General features: G+C 38.0%; 2 protein-coding genes across 3 annotated transcripts in view; both read left to right on the top strand.

Moving 5' to 3' along the window:
- LOC132102990 (protein S100-A1-like) overlaps positions 1 to 21,789 on the top strand; it is a 207,260-nt gene that overhangs the window by 62,948 nt on the left and 122,523 nt on the right. The gene's annotated exons all lie outside the window — the stretch shown is intronic.
- The window catches only part of LOC132102984 (ephrin-A3-like), a 54,621-nt gene that overhangs the window by 1,335 nt on the left and 31,497 nt on the right, over positions 1 to 21,789 (top strand). The window lies entirely within an intron of this gene.

Below are 21,789 nucleotides of genomic sequence, written 5' to 3' on the forward strand. Positions count from 1 at the left end.
ACTCCAGATGTTGCATACTGTCATGACAAAAAGAGACTTCCGCTCCAAATAGGAGCCTTGTACAGTTTCTTATGTTGTAGAAATTTGGTCAGGTTTGTGCTTTTGTCCTCACAGAACTTCTCTCTCTCTCCTTGTGTGTCTCTTTCCATCACTTCTCCATTCTCTTGCACTCCTGCATGTTTCTCTCAGGGAGTCACTGTGCGTTTCTCCCCCTCTGCTTTTTCGTTCTCCTCCCTCTTTCAGAATCATACATGGAGCTTGGTCTAGTCCCCTGTTTCTTTTCCTTTCATCTGCTGTAATTAGCTGCACTTTTTCAAAATGACCTCAATATGCCTACATTGTGACACTATTCAATCTCAGCATCTCTCTCTGTCTCACACACACATTCTCTCTGTCTCTCCTTTTCTCACACACATACACACTTTGTTTTTTGACTTCATATTAGAATGGATGAGGTTGGTTTGGTCACGGTTAGGTATGTCGGCTCTGACTGAATGGTAAATTAGAGCAACAGTGGGGATATAAATGAGTGTGTTAGAGTGATATGGCTCTACTGGTTGTAAAACCTATGAAATAATGAGGAAACTGGCCTAATTTACAGGTACTGTACACACTAATAAGTAGCTTGGGGCAGAATACAAATTTGGCCTAAATGAAAATCAAATTAAACACATGCACCAGCAGGAGCCCACCTGCCTGGGAGCTTCTTATTTATTGATACTTCTATCTTAATCTCAATCTCAATCACTCACTCACTTTTCACATTTTACAGAGGTTTTCTGTCATGAAAATGTGGAGCTTGTTTTTAAGCTGGCATACAAGGTGCAATTTTAACAGCCATTGGAGATCCCCTTTTTTGCCCCTCTTCGAGTTTCAGCCCTATGCTGTTTGCATACTCCAATGCTGTATACTGTATATTATAATTTATGTTTTACTTATAGGGCTATATGATCATCGTGCTTGAATATGGCCGCTTGACTGGCTACAAATTCATAGGACGACAGAACTAATACACCCCCCCATAAATTAACAGATTTTATCCTATTACAGCCATGCAAATGCAAACATTTACAATTTGAATCGCGATAATTTTGCTTTACAATAGTGGTTCTCAACCTAGTGGGCCGGGACCCACTATGGGGCCTCATGGCTGAAGGAGGGCTGAATGATGACTGAAAATGATTCAAATGAATACATTATTATTAACACAATGATTATTATTATTAATCGATTAAAATAAAATAAATATGATTATGTCATAATCATACAGTGTGAACATATTGTCTTGAACGTTAATCATACATGTTAATGAAAAGTGTTTTGCGCTTAATTTTGCTCTATATTTGCGCCATGTGCTTTTCCATTCACATCGGAGTGCTCACTGTGCAGAGAAATTATAAGTGCTTCTTCCACCCAGTTTCAGCATACCGAGAAAGCTGCCTAACTGCATTAGCATCGGTAGCAGCACGGGGCGGATATGCTACGTGATAAAACCAAATTAAACTGGCTTATTTTCATGGATTAAGTTTAATGAGACTTCTACAACAAATTTCATTACACACTTTCGGCCCACTGCACAGTAGAAAGTATGGACATTAACCCTGTTTTACTATGAGCTTTACTAAGATGAGTTATAGGAAGAGTGTACTTCATTTTGGTAAAAAAGTGTGAGAGGAAATTAGCCTGTGAGCTAGCATTATTGGTGTGTATGTGTGTGTGTGTGTGTGTGTGTAGACTTCCCTTTCCATAAATGCTCTGCAACACTGATGACACACTGTTACCTCAGCTTGGCCTAGTTATACAGCACAGAGAAAGAGAGAAAGAGAGAGTGATTTAGAGCTGATATTAAAGCATTGTATTGCTAAATGTCGCTCTACATTCTCCTTTTATAAATACGCTTATTCTTAGGGGTCACAGCCTAGATGCTAATAGTTGTTATAGCTGTGGTCAGTGTGCTGAATTTGGGACTACAGCCAAAGCTGCACAGTCACTCCGTCTCTCGTCACTGTGGACCAGACCGAACAAGCTAGTATTCTGGTGTTTTGACTCAGGGGTTTGATACGGCACGAGTGTGTGAGTGTGAGTGTTGTATAACTAAACGTCTTTGTTTCGGGCAGAGCACGTTTGGTGTAAACAGTAAGAGAGGTGCCGTCGGCTATGAGGTAAAAAACGAAAACAAAGCAACCAGACCACTGCCTACTCATTTATCTTCTAAGAGAGTTATAGCTGAGAATGTACTTTCAGCTCGCACACGTACACACACTGACAATTACTGAGCACGGAGTGGGCAGTGATCCTAACGGCCCTACACTCTCGCTCCAGTGATGCGCATCCCAGAAAAAAACACACAACCCTCTCAGACGCATAATTGAGAAACAGGGTTGAATAAATACATACGAACCACCGGTTTTCCTGGGCAAACAAACATCTCTGCTGACGAGAGGATAGATTCTATTTTCACATTCTGAGTGAATGCTTCATTATAGTCACATGAGGGAACTCTAGGGTTTATTGTATGTAATTGAGAAAAAACACTGAACACGTGTAAAGTTAGTAGAGGTGAAGTGAGTGTGAACTTCAGGGGGATCAGCTCCTGATTCTCCTGTTGTCTTTGCTTGTAAAGTACCATAACAACTGCTTGTATAATACACAGTCACATTTCGCATCATCAAACAGCACTATACTGTAGTGAATCTACAGAAGTGGAGGCCAATAAGCACAAAGAGAGTTTAGTACAGTACAGCAGGTCATGTCATTTCTATATGGACTGTGTGTAATTAAAACAGATAGAAAACAATTATGAGTACAGTCTACATCTCATATGAGTGCACACCATTCAGATGACTCTTCACAGAGTTTATTTCTTAATGTTTAAAATAAAAATAAATAAATAGCACCAAATAGCAAAAATAAAAAAATAGGCAATTTGCACGAGCTCACCAAAATTGGACAGTTGAAGACTGGAAAAATGTTTCCTGGTCTGATGAGTCTCAATTTCTGTTGAGACATTCAGATGGTAGAGTCAGAATTTGGTGTAAACAGAATGAGAACATGGATCCATCATGCCTTGTTACCCCTGTGCAGGCTTGTGGTGGTGGTGTAATGGTGTGGGGGATGTTTTCTTGGCACACTTTAGTGACCCTTAGTGCCAGTTGGGTATCGTTTAAATGCCACGGCCTACCTGAGCATTGTTTCTGACCATGTCCATCCCTTTATGACCACCATGTACCCATCCTCTGATGGCTACTCCCAGCAGGATAATGCACCATGTCACAAAGCTCAAATCATTTCAAATTTGTTTCTTGAACATGAAAATGAGTTCACTAAACTGAAAACTAAAGTTACTAAAATGGCCCCCACAGTCACCAGATCTCAACCCAATAGAGCATCTTTGGGATGTGGTGGAACGGGGGCTTCGTGCCCTGGGTGTGCATCCCACAAATCTCCATCAACTGCAAGATGCTATCCTATCAATATGGGCCTACATTTCTAAAGAATGCTTTCAGCACCTTGTTGAATCAATGCCATGTAGAATTAAGGCAGTTCTGAAGGCGAAAGGGGGTCAAACACAGTATTAGTATGGTGTTCCTAATAATCCTTTAGGTGAGTGTATAAATCTATATAGAAAGTGATTATGACAGCATTTGTTTTGTCAGTTTTTCATCCGATAATGATCCTAATGGAAAGTACTGGAGCAAACAATGGTTTCTATGGTTACCACAGGGCAGGCGAACGTGTTTTTGTTTAAGAGCATCTATTTAGCCTACTGCTTGGTGAAATTCAGGGTCTGAGTAGGTTGTAAACTTTTGACATACTAAAATGTTTAAAAATCTTGTTTAAAGATATTTAGGAATATATACGTTTCACTTTATGTTTCGCTTCCTTCAAGGTTCAAATGGGGTCAGACCCTCTTAAATTGTCCTCTGTATAAGATGCTAATAATGGCACATATGAGGGATGAGTTAAGTGATGAAAGATTTATGTTACTTAAGTTCCTGCAGAGAAGTGGTGTTGAAAAAAAAAATAGAAAGGGGGTCCTGTTTACACTGTGCATAACACTACAAGACCCCCCCCCCCTTAATTTTGAACTTATGAGGTTATGTCACCTCATATGCATGAAAGTTTCATAATCATGTGCTCTCAACCTGCACTTTGATGACTTAAGATTTAATTATTCACAAAATAATTGTAGCTTTATCCTTTAATTTATAATATAATATTTAATGCAATAAAAGTGTATACACTATTGTTCAAAAAATGGTAGGATTATTGAAACTAATAATACAAAATATACCTTTTTAACATATTTTCATAAAATAAATGTATCCTTGGTGAGCGATTTATTTTTTACTTTAACTTTTTTAAAGTTAAAAAAAATGCTCACCAAGGCTGCAATTTTTTGTTTTATTTTAGTTTGTATTATTACAGTTTCAGTATATTTTAAAATGTAATTTATTCCTGTGAATTTTTAGCAGCATTTACTTTACTCTCACAATAATATGGTGCTTAAGAAACATTTCTTATTATTATCAATGCTGAAAACTGCTTAATAGTTTGTGGAAACGTGATACATTTCAGAATTCATGATACTTTGATAAATAGGATTTTCAAAAGAACAATTTCAATAGAAATATATTTAAAAATGGTAAATGTTTTTACTGTCACATTTGATCAATTAATGCATACTTGCTGAATTAAAAATAGTTTCTTTACAAAAACAAAATTAATAATAAAAAAAAAATCTTACTGACCCCAAACATTTGAACAGTAGTGAATATGCAGATATAAATCTGAATTACAGTATAGCAGATTATTGGATGCAGGCCATTGTCATAGCTGGTGTGTTTGAGTGTATTTGTGTGCATGCAAGAAAGAGCACAGGTGTGTCCAGGTGTTGTGCAGATGGCTCTCATATGTACAGTTTGGTTCAAGTGAGGTGGGCTGACATCATGCTGTGCGTAGGTTAAAATCTTTGGGATAAGCAGCTACCTTGATATTTTTCCTGAATTGTCATTAGCATTGAATAAACAAGGGATTTGATTGGCAGGTGGAAGGAAAGACTGAATGGCAAAGCCCATGAATCAGATAACAGTCCAAGGTTTGCATATGCAAATTGCTCTGTGCATATTCATGAGTAAACGAAGAGATCTATCTAAGTGACAGAAAATAACTGGTTCTCGTTCATCAACTTTGTGTTATCATTGAGTTGAAGCTGGTCTGTGCGTGTGTGCGCGTGTGCTTTATGATCTTAGTATCTATATGAAGAGCAACAATCTTAATTAATATTGCCAGTTCAACTGAGGCTGATGAATGAGGCAGTTGTGCATAACCACATCCACTTATCACACCAATCACTTCTGTTTATTTATTCTTCATCATGGTGAGGAGTTGCAATGAATGCAGGGGATGCCACGTAAGAGGATGCTCCATGCTCTTTCTTTTCTATAGCGGTGCCTTTAGTTAGTCATTCATAATCACACTTTTTATTCATTTAATGTTTTAATACCCTCCTCACCTTCTGTGGCTCAGCCTCCCTTCATTTCATCCATCTCCTCTTCTTAATTATTATTATGAATCCCCTCTCTTTATTTATTAATATTTCCAAACAGTGTGACACTCTCTAAGAGCATGATAGAAGCAGTGATCCCAGGAGTCTCGGCACACTGTAATAATCCAATAAATAATTGATGTGCTTATGAGCTTTCTGTAGTTTGTTCCACCACGTATGGATGGATACAGTATACTTATATATATAATTAAGATGAGAATATGTAATGGCCAGTATTCTGTGACTTTTAATTGACTTTTAACTGCTTGCACATCAAGCAAGTTCATCACAGATCTATATAAACTAACAAACATTATATTGTTTAAAAAAAACAAGACTTTGTGACCATCTGAAATCATTTCACTCCTGTGTATATGCTCGGTGATGTGTAGCTTAAAACCAAGGTATTTTAAGATAAGTATTATGTGACAGCTAGGTACAGAATATACATACAGTACAAATCTTTATACAAATATATAAATACAAATATACTGAAAATATCTGCTGAAACTTGACCAGTCAGACACTTTAATATTGAATAAGGAACCCTTTCAATATTTCCAGGTTCCCATAGTTGGGTAAACTTGAGGTGAACGAGAACTACAATAAATATATTTGTGGTTTCACATTTGCCCGACTAGGAGAAGAAATAAATCCACGACAGGGTTTGTGTGTCTTTCCAAAAGAGGAAAAATATCAAGAAGTCGATTATGTTGGTCAAAGCAGAGGAAGATATCAAATTTGCAGTCACTCCCTCAACTTCTGTATTAGAAACACTCACGCAGCAGTACTTTTATGTAATTTAGTATAGGAAAACACAAAGTAAAGTGTTATAAATGTGCATTAAAATTTAAAAAAGTGAAAACATAAAAATGTTGCTAGATTTACAACATTAAAAACTGTGGAAACAAATTATCAGAATCTGTGAAAAGGGTAAATTTTGCTGATAAGTTAAGGGTTAGATTAACTAAGTCATTTTATAAATTTTTTTTGAAGTGCAAAGCTAAACAAAGAAGGTTGCGTGAGGTACTTCAGTTGAATGCTAATAAAATGAAAGTCTCATCACATCACCGTGACATTTTTGAGTTTTCTCAACTTTTCATTTTTGACAGTGCAGCAGTAAGAGGGGGTCCGTTTCGTACTTTGGGGAGGATGTTAATGCAGATGGAAATGATGCGTATTTCGGGCCTCTTCCAGTCTCCAATTATTCACTTCAAAAGCAGGCCAGATTTGACACACCTTTCACTACTACAGCTCATGATGATGAAACGAACAACACAGGCTCTCGCCTCACACCGCTGTTTTATTATAAACAAATGATTTACATTGAAACACCATCTCAGTGGTCTTGTCATCCCTCTTTTTGTGAAATGGCCATGATTCACTCCTCATCTGAAAGTTGCTTTTTTTTCAGTTTCTCAGTGCTTCAAAACACACACAGAGACACAAACATGCATATACACACAAATGGGTGAGTTTGTATGGTTGTGTGTGTGGTCCCTCTGAGTCTATGTGTGTGGTCTCTTTATCTCCCTGTGTATTTGTCCTTTGAAGGAGGGGAAGAGCAGTGTAAATGTCTGTGATTTGAACAGGAAGAGTCGTGACTCCCTCTCACTTAAATCCAGCAGGCTGGTGCAGGTGAACCGCTCAATGGAAGAGTCATCTCATCTTAATGAATAGAAAAAAGAGCATTTGGAGTCTTTCATGCTGTCTCTCTCTCTCTCTCTCTCTCTCTCTCTCTCTCTCTCTCTCTCTCTCTCTCACTGATTCTTCTGTTACTCATGCTGTCTCTCTCTCTCTCTCTCTCTCTCTCTCTCTCACTGATTCTTCTGTTACTCATGCTGTCTCTCTCTCTCTCTCTCTCTCTCTCTCACTGATTCTTCTGTTACTCTGCTCGTTGGAGCTCTGGCACACAGAACAACTGCTATCTTACACTCAGACAGGCTCCAAAGCCTCTAAACACACACACATATAGTGAAAGGCTGCCTGAGATTCGTGTACATGGTGATATACAGACACATGGCAGCAGGTCATATTCTCGCTGGTGTGTGTTCTGTAAAATTGGGTTGTTTTTTTTGGAGGCTTTCTGCCTTCTTTTCACATCAAGCAAGAGACAACTGGCGCGTGATCCATTTGAACACACACACACACACACATGTGCAAGCGCACAAGTAGGAGATCGAGTAGCACTAATCCAGACAGACAAGCTAATTCTGAAAGTATTGTATATGCAAATGTAAACGTGAAGAGGGTGAAAAGCAGAGGCTTTCAAACAATTAATAATCACACTTACTGCTGCTTTGTGTTAGTTTAGTGTGACTGCTGCATGAACAGGGTTTTTAGCAGTGGTTAAATGAAACTTTCATTTTATTTCTTGTCAACTAATCAAGTAAAGGGTGGCAGATGTCTAGACCTCTGCTTTATCTTTAAGAATTGTCCCAACACAGTGATGTAGCTACATTCAAAATAGTTTTATCAGGTTAAAATGCGCTAAATTAAATTGTTATTTAGTTTAATATTGTTTAATATGACTGAATCAAATTACAATAACAGAAAAGTATTTTTTTTTCAAAGTCTGTTCATAGAAATACAGTAGCTTCTTATGATTATTTACTGCCAAGAATGAGTATGCAACATTTGTTCTCTTTTAAGAAAAAGTGTGTGTGTGTGTGTGTGTGTGTGTGTGTGTGTGTGTGTGTGGCAAAATCCCAGCTGCTTCCCATGACACAGTTTTCCCATATTCCCCTCTGCAATAATTTTTAATGGAGAATTGTGAGCACTTTCTCTTTATATGAGGAGACGTGTGTTTATGTGCATGTGTATCTCTATGTGTGTGTGTAGAATGGGGTTTTTAATGGGAATTTTTGGCCATTAAAGCCATCATTAGCTGGGCCATGAGTGTGCCCTGTTCACCATAATCATGAACATAATTAGAGAATTAGCAAGAGTTGGAGTGTGTGTGTGTGTGTGCACATCATGGATGTTAATGGAGAGATTTTAAATGGACAAGCTAAATTATGACCTTGTATAATAGACTTTTTTATCAGCCAATGTCAGACTGTGCTTCAGGAATGGGTCTCTGTGTCACACTGATGAGTGTACGTGTTTGTGTGCGTGCATGCGTTATTGTGTGTAATTCAGGTATTTTTTATTTTTTTGCATATATAAGAATTTTTTGAGGACTGTCAATCGATTGGAAGTTTTAATCATATTATTTGAATAATATGTCAGTTAATAAATCAAATTAGTTGTAATTTCATACCTGCAAGTGTGTATTTGCTGATAAAAGACCAAAAAAAAAAAGATACTAGATGTAAGATTATTCGAGATTTTTTTTAAATGTATCAACTTCTGTTGCTGTTTCATAATTAATTGTGCATGCACATTTTTCCTATTTTTACACCTAGATTACCTTTAATGTCTAATGCTCACTTAAGTTTAATCTTTAAAAGCACAAATAATTTAATAACACCGTTAAATGTAATATTAATCAAATCCCAAAATGAATATCCTTTTTCATTCTGTACATTATACATTTCATTTAGCATTTCAAAAGATTAATAGTTTTTAGTGTTCAAATTTGTTTTCTTATGTATGTTAAAACTATATATGTAGTTTTAACCTAGTATAGGTTTTCGGCCATAACATAAAAATACAGAACAGAATCTTAATATCGGCATATCTCTACTTAAAAGTCAGTATATTCTTTGTTTCATGTGCAATTGCCTCCAGAAGCAGCTGACTATTGATTCACAGAAACACGAAGATGGTAATTAATCAAACTAAATTAAGTTTAAATTGTCAGCTTTTTTTCTTCTTCTTTAAAATCCATTTCATTCCATTTAAATCAATTAATCTCAAAGCATTCTCTCTCTGACTGCCCCTCTTTCCCGTGACACTCAGGAACTCCTTCTTCTCCATGCACATATAATACAGAATGTACAACAGATTCTGTGAAATAAACTGGTTTCTGTGAGTGCCATCAGAAATATGTATGTGTGTGTGTGTGTGTGTACACAAGTCTTTACTTCTAAATCCTCTCTTGCTTGTACGTGGTTGTACAGAATATCAATGGCCTACTGCGGGTTCCTCTGTCTGAGTGTGTGTGCGTGTGTGTGGGGAAGAGCAGTTGTTAGCATTGCAGGCTTATGGTAATAAATGCATTTTCACAGCAGTTAACAGAATTCTGTGTCACATCCCGGGAGAAAGACAGAGAAAGGAAAGGAGATGTCTAGAAAAGAAGGATTGAGCAGAACACAGGTAGGTATTTATAAAGAGAAAGAAGCAGGTGGGAGCAGAGAGAGAGAGAGAGAGAGAGAGAAAGAGAGAGAGAGCAGGGAGCTCTTTTCTTCTTCCACTCTGGGTTTACTCACTTACACAAGTGCGAACACACACATACATTAAAGGGATAGTTCACCCTAAATTCTGTCATCATGTACTCACCCTCGAGTTGTCCAGGCCTGTGTGAGTTTCTTTCTTTTGCTGAGCACATAAGATTATACTTTGAAGAATGTTGATAACCAAACAGTTATGGTAGCCATTGACTATATAAGGAAGAATCTTATGGAAGTCAGTGACTACCGCCAGCTGCTGGGTTACCAACATAGTTTAAAATATCTTCTTTTGTGCTCAACAGCAGAAATAAACTCATACAGGTTTGGAACAAGTGGAGGTTTAGCAAAAGTAAATTTTTGGGTGAACTTTCGCTTAAAACACACTCTCAAACTAATACAGATTTATTAATGCAATAAACCAAAGCAAGAGATCACACAGATGACTTGTGCGTGTTGTCAGGGGTGTAAAACATCCTGACGAACTGAAGCTTAAGTATGGGTACTGTGTCAGTTTTACCAAATTAAAATGATCTATCCAAAAATGTGGGTTTAAATTAGTTTACCTTCACAGATGTGCCTGTGTCTAGGTTTTACTGGTTATCTGTAGGTTATATTTTTGACTGCAAATGTGTGTTTGTGTACTATTATGTTGACTTATTGTAATGCAAGTTCACGTGTTTGTCAGTAACACACAAAAGTGCAAAGTGTTATTGTAATGTACTTAATTTGTAAGTAGGAAATTATACTTTTACTGTGATACTTAAATCAAAGTACATTTCTAAGAAATTTTTACTCCTTACAGTTTTGGTTAAAGTATGGGTATTATGTCAAATTTAAAGTCAAATATCAAGCCAAAAGCATAACTGGATGAATACTTTTAAGTGGAAACTGAACTTGATTCTTAGCAGTTGAAATTGACTAAGAAACCACATTTTCACTCTCATTTAAGTAAGTTAAATGCACAGACTTGTGCAAAGCAGCCTGTTTAATTACAGTTTTCTCAATGTTCTGACATCGAAAGGCTCTAGGGCACACCAGATGTTTAATTAAATAAATATTCTCAAACATTTTCCTTGAAATTGATAAACTGAATTCAGCAGCTGATTTTATAGTTGTTTGACACAAGTATAGAAATAACTTTATACAAATGATTTGTTTATACTTTGTGTCTGGTGAGCCTTCAGTGACATAAACATCAAATTATTTCATATTGAAATGTATTTTTCTCAGAACTTTTTACAATTTCTCAGTAAGACATAATGTACCCTGTTTTTATTTTATTTTTTTAAACAAAATATTTATATTGTAAAGACCAGTTGCTTATGTACTTTGTACTCTTAAGTTGTGAAAAATTAGGTTTGTATAATAAAATTACAAGCATACAGTTTCATTAATAATTCTGCATTAACTGTACAAATCTCCCAAATAAAACTATAGTAATGAAATACAATAAAATACAATAAGTATATTACACCCGTTTCACTAATATGAACATATGCAAGCTCACACATGCAATGCAACCGCACACTCCGTAACTGTAGAAATCTCAGCCTGTCCCATACTGTCGAAAATAAAATGTACATATTGATAGTAAAGCTATAAACCCATACGGACACAGACATTTCTGTAAAGGTAAACTCATTTAAAAGTTGAATATACAGTTTCCTCAGTATTGCAGTTGTCACAGGTCTGAGGAGATATTTCTAACAGCTGTCATGAGTTAAATATAATTGAGAGAGGGAGAGGAGAGGAGAGGCTCAGGAGAGAGGGTTCATTAGAGAAGGGGGAGTGGAGAAAGAGAGAGGATGGAGAGATAAAGGACAGATGGGAGAGAGGGAAAACAGAGATGGGTAGAAAGGGAAATGGATAGTGGGATGGCATGTTGTTGCTATGAGATCGGGTCTTATCTAAGGCTCAGAATGACAGGAAGCCGACAACACTCTGCAGTGCAATGACACGAACAGACTACTCACTCACTCACTCACTCACTCACTCACACACACACACACACACACACACACACACACACACACACACTGAGTGAGCCACAAGCTCTACCGTGCACATTATGGTTGACACACATCATAATGACACACGTCTTATGCACGTGACCCAAAGCACATCATGGTTATACATGTAATTTTGTGCGGATAAGTTTTTATTTTTACACTCACACAGAAACATTCACAGTGCAGTTCATCTACATAATTAATGCAGACACACACATGTGCATGGCCAGGCTCACACACACACACACACACACACACACACACACACACACACACACACACACACACAGACAGACACACACACACACAAACAACTTCTGGAGCCCAGGGTCATTATTTTTGATGCAATGTACAGCAGCTGGAACATGCAAGGGTCTTATATGCTTCCACTGGGACTGCAGCAGACCAGAGAAAAGCTTGTGTGTGTGTGCAGCAATTTATGATATGCACAGTGCGCCGGCTCTGAATACATAACTTAATCATAATATTTCAGTCTTTTTCATCTATTTAATCTACATAATATCCTTCTGCTACATTTTCAGCTGTGTGTGTGTGTGTGTGTGTGTGTGTGTGTTTTTTTTTGTGTGTGTTGCATATGGGAATTATTGCATTTGAATGGGAAAGGTAGTGTTCGGCCTATTTGAATTTGAATCAAACTGTGGAATAGTAAAAACGAGAGTGGACAGGTAGGAAAAAAAGAGGGACAGGCAGGAGGCGGGGGTGTGGGGGTGGTTAGTCTGGAGTCAGGACGGGGCGAGACAAGAGCAAGAGAGGGGCAAGATTGCCAATCAATTGTAATTATAATGTGGGTCAATTGTAACTAGATTGAACTCTCATGTGACACTGTCACAGTGATATACACTCAGCATTGTGGACCATATGCTGTGTGTTGGTGTTTGTGTGCGTCTGTCAAGCTCAGTCAGTCATACGAAGGAGGTCGGAGACAAAGTGGATGTGAATGCCAATCGAGATTTGACTTTGTCCGGTTTTGGGGTCAGCGGATTTAAATACATTACCATGTCAAACACTGGTTCAGTGGGGCATTTGAATTTACCATATTTGTTTACTTTGTTACTGTTCCCATTCATGCTCTTAGAATTCTCATTTATTTCAATGGCAGTTTCTCAGCTAGTGCATACTATGAAGTAGGTGAAAACAAGTATGTGAGAGGACAATTAAGTTCACTTTCATATTTATCAAGGTACTCAAAAGTATCTGTAAGACCTACTACTTCCGATTCAATTTTGGATTGCGCATTTGATGAATACTATCCCATGAGGCAACATAAGAGGAGTGAATGGAAGTGAACTGACACTGGTAGGTCATGTGACAGTGACAACATGGCAAATTTAATTACCCATATTTATGCTGTATAGAACCTTTTTTTTATTGGTTGTGAATTAAGTTTTAAATCAAATGTAGTAGACAGATGATTTTGGATGCAGCATATGTGATTTGAAATCTGCCATCTTTGCTAATGAGCACTCAGTTCTACCAAGTAGGTGAAAAACAGTATGTGAAATGAGTATTATGACAAAATTTATAATATACCAGGTGGAAATAATTACTTGTTAAGTGTAGTGTTAGTATAATTTTGCAAGCTTTATTTATATGGTTTTAGAAAATGACACTAGCAGCTACTTTTGAAAGGTTTTTAATAGAAAGATGCTTTTTGTTCCCAGAATGGCTTAATTGATTGCCAACAGGGATAACTGAGCTGTGCTAACTAACTAAACTTTACATTACTTCTTATTGTAATGTAGTCATGTATCACAAGGTGTTTCCCAATCTGCATACTTATGCACTATTTGTTGCTATTTAGTACTGTGAATAGTGTTCACATTGGAAAATGAAAAGTACATTTCAAATACCAGGATGATGCACACACAATTAACCAAAAAAACTAAGTATGGAATGTTGGACAGTTTGTGCTCTCAACTTTTATAGCTTTCCTTTCGTAGTGGAAGGGGAGGGTTACATACACTGGACAGTAGAGTACATCATTTGGGACACAGCTATTTACTCATTCACTTGACAGCTCACCAGAAAGATTAACAGTATTAATTGCTAAATTATCTAACAAAAGTGGCCAGTGGAATATATTCGTTACAGTCTGATTGTTTCAGTATTAATTACCCAGTCCATTTCACAGCTCCAGATACACATATCATAATAAAAGCCTCCCTCAACCATTACCATTTTCACTTGGCTGCCTATATGATGGCTGTATGTGTGTGTAAGAGCATGTGTGTGCTTTTAGACAAGTTAACGGAGTGTGAAGCTGCAGGAGCTGTCACTAACAGAGACCCCGGCATCACTGGGTAACTGAATGGAGCGTATCGGAATCGGCTTATTTTTTCTGGTTTTGACACGCCACTCTGACATAATTATACACCAGCCTCCAGTCAGAGACAGCACTAATGTAGGAATGAGGGGTTGGAGGTGGGCCCAAAATCCAGCTTTGTCACTCGTAATTAGTGATAAACATTTCTCGGAGCCTGACTGGGCATTGGCGTCTTGTTTTGAAGTTGGAATCAATCGACAGTGTAGCGACGCTCCATCAGGGATGTGAGTTTCCCACCGGCAACTATGTCATTGATAATTAGAAGTGAATTTCTAATTTGTTATTGGGCGTCTGTTGCAGATTCTTTCCTCCTCCTGTTTACGCCCATCAGACACATCTTGGATTATCAATAAGAAGCTGGAAGCTTGTCATGGACTCCTGATAGCATTTTAGCAGGCGGAATGGGGGTGAATGTTGAACAGAGGAGAACTGGATGAGCTGAGCAAGAACATTGCTTAAATCAACACAGAAAATGCTGATCACATAGCCCTGAACATTTCTTTGATTTATATCTGTCCTAGTCAGCATTACAGCTGTCTCCCATCGGGTCAATTAAGACTACATATAGCAGAGCACGTTCTTTGAGGCCTTTACATACCTTAATGCTGTTAACAAATAGGGTCCGGTTTTATTGCAGTGTCACACAAGGACCCAGTAACTGGGAACTAGTGGCCTTGGACTTGGACCTTGGACCACGTCTCTAGCTGATGTGAGGCAGGCTTGTTAGCCTGGGAGAAGATCCTTAAGTGGTTTTTGTGCTTTCTGTCATCGGCTAACCACATAACAGAAGACTCTCACATGGGATTTTTCACCTGTTTGCTATTTATAGCAAGTCCAAGGTCAAAGAATACCAGCTGCAAGCTGTGACTCGTAGCATTTCCCAGTGCATACTGTCTGACAGGCTGCTGAAATTAACATTGGATCTCACTGCTAGGTAGTGAAGCACTCCTGAAACTTACACTATTTTCATCAACATTGTACTTTGCTTTGCTTAATTCACGTACCTGCTGTCATGCAGCTAAATAAAAGGATTTAAGTCACTCAAAAAGGAAATGTTCCAAACCTCTATGACTTACTTTCTAATATGGAATGCAAAAGAAGATATTTTGTACATTTACATGTATGCTTTTGAATAATGTTGGTTAGTTGCAGATGGTTGCAATAAGTAGGAATTGAAGCTATTGAGCTTCATAAAAGACATGAAGGATTTATAAATATATAAAAGTGGTTCAACATCATTATTTACTCATAATCTTCCAGTAAGTAAACTCTTAATTTGAGAACCATCAGTGTTGAATCAATCATGAATCTTTAATGACTTATTGCAGTTGTCTGATTTAAAAGAATGTCTCTCATAAATGTTTCAAGAAAAAAAGTTAGATGCCAGGATATTTGTTAAAAAAATGAATTCCATTTGACTTATGTTTCATAACTTTTTTTTTTTTTTTGCAATAGCATGAAAAAGAGTGACCATCGTGCTATTCAAAATATTTTCTTTTATGTTCCACTGATGAAAAAGTCAGGTTTACAACATTATGGTGAGAAAATCATGACTAAATGTTTATTTAGAATCAACTATTCTTTTAAAGATTTGCTTCATTCATAAAATGCTTTTTAACAGTACCAATTTCTCTGTTCAGAAAAACAACATCAACTTTTTTTTTCACCTAAAATAGCTGTGTGAAGATTGATTGGTTATGTCTTGTCAACACACACCTCCACAATAAATCCAGTATCTTAGCCCAGTAAGAGCTAGCCTGAGGCAAAAGTAGTGCCATGTCCCTTTGGGTAGGAGACTAGGCTTAAAGCCCTTAGAGCATATTGAAATGCCATGTTCGGCAGATCCCTCATTTGTGAAGCAGAAATCACCAACTAACCGTGCAAAGAGAGATTTTCAAATGGGATTTCTCACACTCTAACCTTGTAGTGCTGGAATTTCACATGGGATTTTGCCACCTGCTAGCATGCTAGCATAAGGGGGATTCACCTGCTGTGTGGGGGGCAGGGTTTATCAACCATTAACTACTGTTCACACCAGCGCAGTTTCCCACCAACGGTTATCTCTACTCTCCCACCTGCCATCCTTGTCGCTTTTCATAGCAAAGCCTAGGCTAGCAGCTATTTGCAGTACAGCGTAGCGTACCTCACCTGTTAAGAACTGTTATAATATTACGACACTGTTAAAACCCTTATATTCTTGTAGTGCTTTACACTATGTGCAGGCAGTCCTATCTCCTGCAGGATTAGCTTGCTCTTCAGATGCTTGTCAGATTAGCTATATGGATGTATGGACATGCTATCCTCATGATCAGAGATGTTTATCTTGGTCTTGTGTTAACTCTTAATATTATGTTGGTATTAATCTTTCCTCTCAAGCTTGATAACTAAAGGGGGGAAAGCCTCTCTAGCAAGTTTTAATATAGGGAGGTTCTCTAATCAGTGTTCCCACACTTTCTTTCCACAGACTTTTCCATGAACTTTTCAGTCAAAAGTATTTTGTAGAAATCATTTTATAGAGATTGCTGGGCTAATTTAGAACTCTAAGTCGGTCTTATGAATTACTTGTTTAAAGGGGTCATATGATGCAATTTCAAATTTTCCTTTCTCTTTGGAGTGTTACAAGCTGTTCATGCATAGATAAGATCCCTAAAGTTGCAAATACTAAAGTCTCAAACCCAAAGAGATATTCTTTATAAAAGTTAAGACTAGTCCACGTCCTCCTAAAACGCCTCATTTAAACATGCCCCCACATGTCTACATTACTGTGTGGTAAGATTTGGATAACACTGGCCAACGCAACTGGTTCACGCAAAGAAAGAAGGCGTAACTTTTATTCTCTCTGTTGCCGCCATCACCATGTCGTGGAGATGCTGTGTGTTTCTTTGTGAAAGCGAAACTACTTTGTTTGGCCTTCCAAAAAAGAACACAATTGGAAATCAGTGTTTAAGTTGTATTTACAACACTGTTCCAGAACAGTTATAATGATGAGTGTAATGCATTTTATGAAGGACTGTGCCCTGAACCTGGGAGAGAAGACTACAATGCATCTACACACAAAGGCTGTTTCTATGAAGTGGGGCAGATCCAACTTTGCAAGGACAGTCTGGTGCTTCTGACTCACAGCCTGTAAGTCAGTTTTTTATATTTAAAGAATTTGCTACTGATGATTCAAAAGCGAGTTTTGAGCAGTGCAGAGTAGCACATGTTGTTTGTTCTTCAATCACAAATGCAGACATGGTTTTATGTTTACACAGCGCGATACGCAACGCGTATAAAGGCAGTAAGTCTTTATAATCAGTAATTACAATATGTGGAAAATAATTTGTTTTTTTTTATCTTAAACTGTTAGTTACCCCTTTAGTTATCTTAAAAAACACAAAATAATGTTCTTTTTAGCAACATGATATGACCCCTTTAAATTAATAATCTTATTAGTGTGCAAATTTCTCCAGTTTCTTTATTTTAAACAAGCACTCACTTAAAGCAAAAGCTAAAGGCAAAACACAAATATTTTATTATATTATCCATCTATACTCTAAACTGCTTGTATTATATTATATTATATTATATTATATTATATTATATTATATTATATTATATTATATTATATTATATTATATTATATTATATTATATTATATTATATTATATTATATTATATTATATTATATTATATTATATTATTACTTCCATGACTTTTTCCAGATTGTCCTTGGCCATGGGAACTTTATCTATCTAAAGCTCAAATGCTATCAAAAGTAAGGCTTCCAAAAACAACAGCATGCACTGTTGCATTGTTTCTTTGCTAGTTTTAGGGATTTTTATTGGCCAAACTCAGTACCCGAATTGCTTATTTTACAAAAGTGACAAAAAGTATCCTAAAATCAAACATTAAAGTAATTAATATTAGCATAAAGTGCATAGCATATATTATTCAAAATTATTAGCATGACATAGGCTGAATACAAAAACTGTCAAGCTGATCAGAAGAGAGCTGCAAACTACACTGCCAAATGAAAAACCTTTTCATGTGCCACAAATACATTTTTATTCTCCATTTTTTAGTAAGACCCAAATACCATTGTGACGATCTGAAAAGCCTTTAATATAACATGAAGATGAAGATTTTTTTGAAAAATCACCATTTGATCAAATGTAAGTTTAAATGCATATAAGGAATCCCCTCTGCTCTGATATTGTAGTGTTTGTATGTGTTTGTGTATGTAGACAGGAGCAAGGACTCTTGTATTGTCTTAAGGCCAATTTATACTTCTGCGTCGGGTGCGCGTAGAAGGTACGGCGTAGCATATGCATTGACGTGTACCATACGTCGTACCCTTCGCCGTACCCTGACGCGCACCTCCTCAAAAATGTAACTACTTTACGCGTCGCGGCGACGCGGACCGCAAGATCTGTGATTGGTCGGCTTGGTAGCATCGCATTTCCGGCTACGCATTTCCGGCGTGTTCTTCTGCACCGCCCGCCATTTTTAAATTCAGAAGTTCAGGTGAAAGTTCAGTGAAGAAAATGGAAATGGACCAAGTGACCGAGCGATTAGTTGAAGAAGTGCGGAAATACAGCCATCTGTATGACTCGTCTTCTGCAGAATACAAAGACTGCCAGATGGCAGCGAATTCGTGGAGAGAGATTTCCTCCAACGTCGGTTTGGATGTAGCGGATTGTACGAAGAGATGGAAGAACTGTCGAGACAAGTACGTTCGCCTCCGTAAAAAGCTCGCCACAAGGAGCGGGGATCCAGGAGGGAAAGAAGTCCTAGCGTTTTATTTATTCCTGTCTTGGCTGGCACCTCATGTGAATCACCGGCTTACGGAGTCAAACTTTGACGATAAGGTAAATAATGCACGTCCTTTATGAACCTCTGTTGTTTTTAGGTTAGCTAACTTAACTAGCAATGCTACCACGCCGTAACGTTATTGATTAGTGCAAAAATAATATACCTGGGAAACAAAAAGCATGTGTAATGGGTTTTAATTATATTGTATTTATATTATATGTAATAGATTGTAATTATATTGGGCTTGCAGATAATACAAACGCAACAACGTAGCAATGTAGGAATATGCAGTATTCATAGCTCTATTTATCTGTGAATTAACACTGGATGCATCAGCTTTTATATATAAAAGACTAACTTACACTATTTGCTATTTCTTTCATAATCGCAGGATGGGAGCGATTCAAGCTCAAACTCCAATGGTTCGGCTGTTGTGAGACCTTCAGCCAATAACGACCAACTAGCATGTCCACCGTCCCCCCAGCCATCTCTTCAGTCCCCCCAGCCATCTCTTCAGTCCCCCCAGACATCTCTTCAGTCCCCCCAGACATCTCTTCAGTCCCCCCAGACATCGCTTCAGTCCCCCCAGACATCGCTTCAGTCCCCCCAGACATCTCAGTCCCCCCAGACATCTCTTCAGTCCCCCAGTCCAAGGATGGCACAGAAAAGGAAGAGGAAGGAACAAGAGGACTGGGTCCAAATGCAAGTTGCTCGGTTGGAGGCTCAGTTGGAGGAACGGCGGGTCGAGCTGCAACAGAGACTGAGTCATGGAAATGACGAGAGCAACCGGTTTGGGCACACTGTTGCCGACATGCTGCGAAGGGTGCCGGAGGAGCACAGGGCGCAGGCAATGTTTGATGTGTCCAAGGTCCTGTTTGAGTGGCAGCAGAAAAAATAAACAATTGTGCCTTTGTATATAGTTTGCATACAAAAAATTGCCTGTTCCTGCTGTTTGCACATTGTTTTGTGCAGGTTACTGCAAATAAAGATTAATGTATAGTTTACCCATTTGTGTGTGTTTGCTCTTTAGCATCTATTTTTAATCTACAATTCTAGACCATTGCACCTTTATACATTGCACTTTTACATATTTTAACCTATTTGTATATATAGTTTGAAACCAATTATGTCATTTCCTGCTGTATGCATATTGTATGGTTCAGGTTACAGCAAATTAAGATCAATAACAGTATTTATTTGTGTATAGTTTGCTCTTTTGCATCTATATTTAATATAAACAATTCTAGACCATTGCACCTTTTCATGTTACATTATTTTATACATAGTTTGCACATTGTATTGTGCAGGTTACTGTAATTAAAGAAGAAACAACGTGAACAGTTAAAACTGGTCTTTATTTACATGGTTGCATGTCATTTATTGGTGTATATATTTTACACCAGTACAATTTACTGACCAAGTTGACCACGACACACTATGTTGTTCTGCCATGGCACAATTCCGTGGGGTGACTGAAAGAAGGCCGTCAGGTCATTCCGTACACCAACTGCAGCTCTGGTGGAGCGGGCCCTTGCAAGGTGACGTGGATCTAGTGGTTCCAAAAGATTTGTGTCCCCTGACACCACTCTGCGCCACTCCCCGAGCTGAGGTGACCCTGTAGTGTCAGTGTCTGTGAAATTAGCAGGGATGTATCTGCTAACAGGTGTGCTGACCTCATCTGTGTAGGCCAGGAAGTTGTGTAAAACAGAACAAGCTTTCACAATATCAACTGCTTTGTCTGGCAGACATTCTAGAGGTCGTCCAAGGATTCGCCACCTTGCAACCAAAATGCCAAATGCATTCTCAATCACGCGTCTGGCTCTGGAGTGACGGTAATTGTAGGTCTGCTTATCCATTGGTAGGTTCATCCCTATGTAGAAAAATAAAACAGTATTAATTGATAGGCAATCATTGAGTGTCAATGTAGCTGTAATCAGGAATGAATATATATATATATATATATATATATATATATAAAATTCAGGTTGATTGGGACACTTTTTCCAAGTTATCTCAATGGCAAAAAGTGTCCCACTCAACCTGAATTCACCACCATATATACACATACATGAAGTACTATTACATTAAATAAATCTTGTCTGTGACATACCTGGAAAGGGACGCATGAGGTTGTTGTGTAGGGGAAATGCAACTAAATCGTCGAATCTACCAGCAGACATTCGGAAATATCTGAAGTGCATTTCCTCGTCCATGTCTCTCAGTGGCCGGACAAGCACAGAAAATTCACCCTCCTTCTGCCTCATCAGGTTCACGGGTCGCACGTACCATCTCCTCCGACGCCTTCTCTCGTTTCTACCTTTTAATTTGAGTAATTTCACTAAAATTAACTGTTTTTCAACCTCAATAAGCTCCAACTCCAACATGATCCTCTCTCTTTCAGTCGCCATTGCTTGATGTAGTAGCCTAAACTCAAAACACCCGCGAGGAATCTAAACACAGTGGAACATTAAAACCCGCCCCCGCCAACTAGCGTTTCGGCGGTGCAACTGCAGAGCAACGCAGACATAACGCAGAAGTATAAATGCTCACGACGGCGTCACCTACGTGCGTAGCCTACGACGTACACTACGGCGTACCCTCGACGCAGAAGTATAAATTGGCCTTTACGCTGACCGAGGCATGTACGGTTTCAAATTTTGCCAACATTGCATGTGAGTTTTCAAGTGATCATTTAGTGTAACATTGAGATGAGTCTACGTTGTGGTGTCTGAACTGATCGAAGGACTTCTACAACTCGCA

This window comes from Carassius carassius, chromosome 24, assembly GCF_963082965.1.
Source record: "Carassius carassius chromosome 24, fCarCar2.1, whole genome shotgun sequence".
Lineage (NCBI taxonomy): Eukaryota > Metazoa > Chordata > Actinopteri > Cypriniformes > Cyprinidae > Carassius > Carassius carassius.